Source organism: Eleutherodactylus coqui, chromosome 2, assembly GCF_035609145.1.
Source record: "Eleutherodactylus coqui strain aEleCoq1 chromosome 2, aEleCoq1.hap1, whole genome shotgun sequence".
NCBI lineage: Eukaryota > Metazoa > Chordata > Amphibia > Anura > Eleutherodactylidae > Eleutherodactylus > Eleutherodactylus coqui.
The window spans coordinates 1,143,761-1,151,982 of NC_089838.1; the positions used below are offsets into that span (position 1 = coordinate 1,143,761).

The following is an 8,222-nucleotide window of genomic DNA, read 5'->3' on the forward strand; positions in this document are numbered from 1 at the left end:
TTCTTGTACATAGGGAGCAGTATTATAGTAGTTATATTCTTGTACATAGGGAGCAGTATTATAGTAGTTATATTCATGTACATAGGAGGCAGTATTATAGTAGTCATATTCTTGTACATAGGGGGCAGTATTATAGTAGTTATATTCTTGTACATAGGAGCAGTATTATAGTAGTTATATTCTTGTACATAGGGGGCAGTATTATAGTAGTTATATTCTTGTACATAGGAGGCGGTATTATAGTAGTTATATTCTTGTACATAGGGGGCAGTATTATAGTAGTTATATTCTTGTACATAGGAGGCAGTATTATAGTAGTTATATTCCTGTACATAGGAGGCAGTATTATAGTAGTTATATTCTTGTACATAGGGGCAGTATTATAGTAGTTATATTCTTGTACATAGGGGGCAGTATTATAGTAGTTATATTCTTGTACATAGGAGGCAGTATTATAGTAGTTATATTCCTGTACATAGGGGGCAGTATTATAGTAGTTATATTCTTGTACATAGGGGCAGTATTATAGTAGTTATATTCTTGTACATAGGGGGCAGTATTATAGTAGTTATATTCTTGTACATAGGAGGCAGTATTATAGTAGTTATATTCTTGTACATAGGGGGCAGTATTATAGTAGTTATATTCTTGTACATAGGGGGCAGTATTATAATAGTTATATTCTTGTACATAGGGAGCAGTATTATAGTAGTTATATTCTTGTACATAGGAGGCAGTATTATAGTAGTTATATTCATGTACATAGGGGGCAGTATTATAGTAGTTATATTCTTGTACATAGGGGGCAGAATTATAATAGTTATATTCTTGTACATAGGGAGCAGTATTATAGTAGTTATATTCTTGTACATAGGGGACAGTATTATAGTAGTTATATTCTTGTACATAGGGGGGCAGTATTATAGTAGTTATATTCTTGTACATAGGGGGCAGTATTATAGTAGTTATATTCTTGTACATAGGGGGCAGTATTATAATAGTTATATTCTTGTACATAGGAGCAGTATTATAGTAGTTATATTCTTGTACATAGGGGACAGTATTATAGTAGTTATATTCTTGTACATAGGGGGGCAGTATTATAGTAGTTATATTCTTGTACATATGAGGCAGTATTATAGTAGTTATATTCTTGTACATAGGGGGACAGTATTATAGTAGTTATATTCATGTACATAGGGGGCAGTATTATAGTAGTTATATTCTTGTACATAGGGGGCAGTATTATAATAGTTATATTCTTGTACATAGGGAGCAGTATTATAGTAGTTATATTCTTGTACATATGAGGCAGTATTATAGTAGTTATATTCTTGTACATAGGGGGACAGTATTATAGTAGTTATATTCATGTACATAGGGGGCAGTATTATAGTAGTTATATTCTTGTACATAGGGGGCAGTATTATAGTAGTTATATTCTTGTACATAGGGGGCAGTATTATAGTAGTTATATTCTTGTACATAGCAGCAGTATTATAGTAGTTATATTCTTGTACATAGGAGCAGTATTATAGTAGTTATATTCTTGTATATAGTGGGCAGTATTATAGTAGTTATATTCTTGTATATAGTGGGCAGTATTATAGTAGTTATATTCTTGTACATAGGGGCAGTATTATAGTAGTTATATTCTTGTACATAGGGGCAGTATTATAGTAGTTATATTCTTGTACATAGGAGCAGTATTATAGTAGTTATATTCTTGTACATAGGAGCAGTATTATAGTAGTTATATTCTTGTACATAGGGGGCAGTATTATAGTAGTTATATTCTTGTACATAGGGGGCAGTATTATAGTAGTTATATACTTGTACATAGGGGGCAGTATTAGTTATATTCTTGTACATAGGGAGCAGTATTATAGTAGTTATATTCTTGTACATAGGGGGCAGTATTATAGTAGTTATATTCTTGTACATAGGGGACAGTATTATAGTAGTTATATTCTTGTACATAGGGGGCAGTATTATAGTAGTTATATTCTTGTACATAGGGGCAGTATTATAGTAGTTATATTATTGTACATAGGAGGCAGTATTATAGTAGTTATATTCTTGTACATAGCAGGCAGCATTATAGTAGTTATATTCTTGTACATAGAGGCAGTATTATAGTAGTTATATTCTTGTACATAGGGGGGCCGTATTATAGTAGTTATATTCTTGTACATAGGAGCAGTATTATAGTAGTTATATTCTTGTACATAGGGGGCAGTATTATAATAGTTATATCCTTGTACATAGGGGCAGTATTATAGTAGTTATATTCTTGTACATAGGGGCAGTATTATAGGAGTTATATTCTTGTACATAGGGGGCAGTATTATAGTAGTTATATTCTTGTACATAGGAGCAGTATTATAGTAGTTATATTCTTGTACATAGGGGGCAGTATTATAATAGTTATATTCTTGTACATAGGGAGCAGTATTATAGTAGTTATATTCTTGTACATAGGGGACAGTATTATAGTAGTTATATTCTTGTACATAGGGGGGCAGTATTATAGTAGTTATATTCTTGTACATAGGGGCAGTATTATAGTAGTTATATTCTTGTACATAGGGGGCAGTATTATAGTAGTTATATTCTTGTACATAGGTGCAGTATTATAGTAGTTATATTCTTGTACATAGGGGGCATTATTATAGTAGTTATATTCTTGTACATAGGGGGCAGTATTATAGTAGTTATATTCTTGTACATAGAGGGCAGTATTATAGTAGTTATATTCTTGTACATAGGGGGCAGTATTATAGTAGTTATATTCTTGTACATAGAGGGCAGTATTATAGTAGTTATATTCTTGTACATAGAGGGCAGTATTATAGTAGTTATATTCTTGTACATAGGAGGCAGTATTATAGTAGTTATATTCTTGTACATAGGGGGCAGTATTATAGCATCATTGATGTTATCATCGGTCTTGTCATCCATTGTGTCGTCGCTCTTTGCGGTCTCCACATTTCCTCTCCACCTGTTGGAAGGTTTAGGTAGGACAATGGCCGGAGGTGTGCAGGACGCCCCCTGTGGTCTTTCGCCTTCCACCAATCAGGCTGCACTTCTGACATTTGACTAATAGTAATCTCAGAATTCCTTCTGCGGCCAAGAACAATGGGATGTGGAATTAGCACATAGCTGGCAACAAGGCGGCGATCACCTTGTGAAACAGATTAGCCCGTACCCCCCCCCCAGCACACGGGGCGCTGCGCTGCCATGGAAACCAAAAGTACAAAAACAAGACGTGTCGTGTCCGATGTATAGAGCATATATGGTACCAAGTCTGACAACTGGAATCACCGAGGGAAGGATGAAGGCGCCCCGATGACCGGACATGTCTCTGGCGCCTGAGGTTCAGGAAGCCGCGGCGGTCACCGTCCGCCATGGTTACTTCCAGAGGCATTAAGTGGCCTCCAACCACGGAGATGGAAATAGCACCATGTAGCCGCGCCCTTCCAACATGGATTCAGGCCACAGCCGAGTCTACAGCGACCGGCGCCATCCAGTTGTAGGAAAGCTGGGTGACGAGTACTATGGCCGCCACGGCTGATCCCACAAGGGACGTCATCGCAAATAGCAAATAGTCAGCGACAAAAGACATCTACGACAGAAGACGGCGTCCAGTCGGATGGCTCACGGGCGTATTCACATTGGGGGTTTATACAGCTAGGATCCGCCATCACTTTATACCATGAGGACATCGGATGTAGCAGAGCTGTGTGTGTCCAGTGTTGCGGTGCAGAGCTGTGTATGTCCAGTGTTGCGGTGCAGAGCTGTGTATGTCCAGTGTTGCGGTGCAGAGCTGTGTATGTCCAGGGTTGTGGTGCAGAGCTGTGTATGTCCAGTGTTGCGGTGCAGAGCTGTGTATGTCCAGTGTTGCGGTGCAGAGCTGTGTATGTCCAGTGTTGCGGTGCAGAGCTGTGTATGTCCAGGGTTGCGGTGCAGAGCTGTGTATGTCCAGTGTTGCGGTGCAGAGCTGTGTATGTCCAGGGTTGTGGTGCAGAGCGCGCGTCCTGCAACGTTCAGCTCTGCTACATTTGTGGCCTCAAGTCCAGAATCAGAAAACACATCAACTCTAATTCCGTGCTCCCATCGCCCGGGTCGGGGTAAGGTGCCGATTGAGGCGTCTTCAGCCACTGGAACCCCCGCTGATCCCGGCGCATCCCAAACCGCGGGCAGCGGTGGCCCCGATACGCGACTCTGCTCCATTCGCTGCAATAGGACTGCAGATTTTGGGGCGGTGCGCCGGTCAGACCGCGTCAGGAAATATACACAAGGTCTGCAACTTCCTACTCGAGTCGTGTCCGTGCTTCACAGGCTCCAACACCTCTGCTTGCTGTCAGTGAACGGGAGTGTTTGCAGTCCTCAGCTACCGATCCTCATACAGAAGGGTTACAAAAAGCGGCTCCGACGCCCCCTGCACACCGCTGGCTGCTGTGAAGATTACAGGCCCGATGATTACAGGGTGAGCTGGCAGACGCTGCAGTGCCCGCTACCATGTGTGCCAGCGCGGCCTCATCACTGCTGTACAACTCAGAGGTCCCACAGTACCGGGTCCGGGGGGCAGTCCTCAGCAGACCGTACCCACCAGGGGGCGCCACAGGGAACGCAAGGGACCGCGCACTCACGGGGGGGGGGCGCCACGGGGAACGCAAGGGACCGCGCACCCACTGGGGGGCGCCACGGGGAACGCAAGGGACCGCGCACCCACCGGGGGGCGCCACGGGGAACGCAAGGGACCGCGCACCCACCGGGGGGCGCCACGGGGAACGCAAGGGACCGCGCACCCACCGGGGGGCGCCACGGGGAATGCAAGGGACCGCGCACCCACCGGGGGGCGCCACGGGGAACGCAAGGGACCGCGCACCCACCACGGGGCGCCACGGGGAACGCAAGGGACCGCGCACCCACCGGGGGGGCGCCACGGGGAACGCATGGGACTGCGCACCCACCACGGGGCACCACGGGGAACGCAAGGGACCGTGCACTCACCACGGGGAACGCAAGGGACCGCGCACCCACAACGGGGCGCCACGGGGAATGCAAGGGGGCGCGACGGGGAACGCAAGGGACCACGCACCCACCACGGGGCGCCACGGAGACCGCAAGGGACCGCGCACCCACCACGGGGCGCCATGGGGAACGCAAGGGGGCGCGCACCCACGAGGGGGTCGCCACGGGGAACGCAAGGGACCGCGCACCCACGAGGGGGCGCCACAGGGAACGCAAGGGACCGCGCACCCACGAGGGGGCGCGACGGGGAACGCAAGGGACCGCGCACCCACCACGGGGCGCCACGGAGACCGCAAGGGACCGCGCACCCACCACGGGACGCCACGGGGAACGCAAGGGGGCGCCACGGGGAACGCAAGGGACCGCGCACCCACCACGGGGCGCCACGGAGACCGCAAGGGACCGCGCACCCACCACGGGACGCCACGGGGAACGCAAGGGGGCGCCACGGGGAACGCAAGGGACCGCGCACCCACCACGGGGCGCCACGGGGAATGCAAGGGGGCGCGTCGGGGAACGCAAGGGACCGCGCACCCACCACGGGGCGCCACGGGGAATGCAAGGGGGCGCGTCGGGGAACGCAAGGGACCGCGCACCCACCTGGGGGCGCCACGGGGAATGCATGGGACCGCGCACCCACCACGGGGCGCCACGGGGAATGCATGGGACCGCGCACCCACCACGGGGCGCCACGGGGAACGCATGGGACCGCGCACCCACCACGGGGCGCCCACGGGGAACGCATGGGACCGCGCACCCACCACGGGGCGCCACGGGGAACGCAAGGGACCGCGCACCCACCACGGGGCGCCACGGGGAACGCAAGGGACCGCGCACCCACCACGGGGCGCCACGGGGAACGCATGGGACCGCGCACCCACCACGGGGCGCCCACGGGGAACGCATGGGACCGCGCACCCACCACGGGGCGCCACGGGGAACGCAAGGGACCGCGCACCCACCACGGGGCGCCACGGGGAACGCAAGGGACTGCGCACCCACCACGGGGCGCCCACGGGGAACGCATGGGACCGCGCACCCACCACGGGGCGCCACGGGGAACGCAAGGGACCGCGCACCCACCACGGGGCGCCACGGGGAACGCAAGGGACTGCGCACCCACCACGGGGCGCCACGGGGAACGCAAGGGACTGCGCACCCACCACGGGGCGCCACGGGGAACGCAAGGGACCGCGCACCCACCATGGGGCACGCAAGGGACTGTGCACTCACCACGGGGCACCGCGGGGAACGCAAGGTGGCGCCACGGGGAACGCAAGGGACCGCGCACCCACAACGAGGCGCCACGGGGAATGCAAGGGACCGCGCACCCACAACGGGGCGCCACGGGTAATGCAAGGGGGCGCGACGGGGAATGCAAGGGACCGCGCACCCACTACGGGGCGCCACGGAGACCGCAAAGGACCGCGCACCCACCACGGGGCGCCATGGGGAACGCAAGGGGGCGCCACGGGGAACACAAGGGACCGTGCACTCACGGGAGGGGGGGGGGGGCGACTGAGTGAACGCAAGGGACTACAAGCAGTGCACACACCGCGGGGCGCTGGACGGTCGGCGAATCCTCCAGCCCCTGGCAGTGAAGGGGTGCCGCTGATCCCTCATCCCGGATTACTTGCGCCCGTCTGGCCTCCAGATTACCGCCGGCGCTCCAAACACAACTATTGTTTTCTGACTGTTGTGCAACAAAGTTGCAGTTGGAGGCCAAGCGGGGTCACCGGAGCCCCCCACACCGAACGGGACCCCCAGTGAGCGGACCCCCAATGTCGGGGGCACTCAGCGGCCGTATTACATCTGTGCATATATATATCTCCCGGGCTGCTCACCTCCTACGGGGTATAAGGGTCCCATATATATCTACCGGGGGGGGGGACACGTATATACATCCTAGGGCCCCCACCTCCTACACGGGGGGGGGGGGGGGGGGGTCTCACACACATATATATATATATATATCTCTCCCAGAGCCCCCCCCCCTCCTACATAGGGTGACATACATGTATATATATGTGTCCCCCCGGGGCCCCCACCTTCCACACGGGGGGTCACAGATAGCCGTAGGGGGCCCCCACCTCCTCCTCCTCGGGGGTCCCATATATACATCCCGGGGCCCCCCCCTCCCTCCTACATAGGGTGACATACATATATATATATATATATATATGTGTGTGTGTGTGTGTGTCCCCCGGGGCCCCCACCTCCTCCTACTCGGGGGTCCCATACATACATCCCGGGCTCCTCGCCTCCTCCACATATGTATCCCCCCCGGGGCTCCTCACCTCCCGGCCGGGCTCCCCGCTCCTCCTCGCCGCCGCCTCTCCCCTCCGTCCTCCCGGCTCCCCGCGGCTCCTCCGTCCGGGTGAAGTTGCAGTAAAGTTGGGCCGGAGCTGCTGGCCGGGCTGTGAGTGTCACTGCGGAGAGCGGAGCTCCTCCCCCTCCCCTGTCATCGCCGGGCCCCGCCCCCGGCACCGCCCATGCTCCGCCCACAGCACTGCCGCAGCCGCCGCGCCGCCTCTTGCCCCAGGAGTCCGGGAGAGCCATCTCTGCTTGCTGCCAGTGAGGGAAACCCTTCAGAGAGCGGATACTTGTCACAGTCACACATACAGCCGGACGGGGGTCGGAGGACACGGTGTGGGGGCCAGCCATAGTGCCAACGGAACCTGCCGGGGATCCGCCATTCATTAAGGGGGTTTAAAAAAAAAAAACTAAGAAAGAGGGGGGGAGGAGGGGAGAGAGAGAGAAAGGGGGGGCTGAGAGCAGGAGGGGGGAGTGGGGAAGAGAGAGAGGGGGGATGGGGGAGAGAGAGAGGGGGGGGGAGAGAGAGGGGGGGGAGAGCAGGAGGGGATTGAGAGGGGAGGGGAGAGAGAGAGAGGGGGGAGGGCAGAGAGCAGGAGGGGAGAGAGAGGGGGGAGTGGGGGAGAGAGAGAGGGGGGGCAGAGAGCAGGAGGGGGGAGTCGGGAAGAGAGAGAGCAAGAGAGGGGGGAGTGGGGGAGAGAGAGAAAGGGGGGGCAGAGAGCAGGAGGGGGGAGTGGGGAAGAGAGAGGGGGGCAGAGAGCAGGAGGGGGGAGTCGGGAAGAGAGAGAGCAAGAGAGGGGGGAGTGGGGGAGAGAGAGAAAGGGGGGGCAGAGAGCAGGAGGGGGGAGTCGGGAAGAGAGAGAGCAAGAGAG

At 53.6% G+C, this 8,222-nt stretch overlaps 1 protein-coding gene across 1 annotated transcript in view; it reads right to left on the reverse strand.

Moving 5' to 3' along the window:
- Positions 1-7,475, reverse strand: part of RASSF8 (Ras association domain family member 8) — a 65,082-nt gene extending 57,607 nt beyond the window's left edge. Inside the window, exon 1 of the mRNA XM_066590144.1 lies at positions 7,335-7,475. The gene's annotated coding sequence lies outside the window, so the exon portion shown is untranslated. The remainder of the gene's footprint in view (positions 1-7,334) is intronic.
- Between the last annotated feature and the right edge of the window lie 747 nt (positions 7,476-8,222).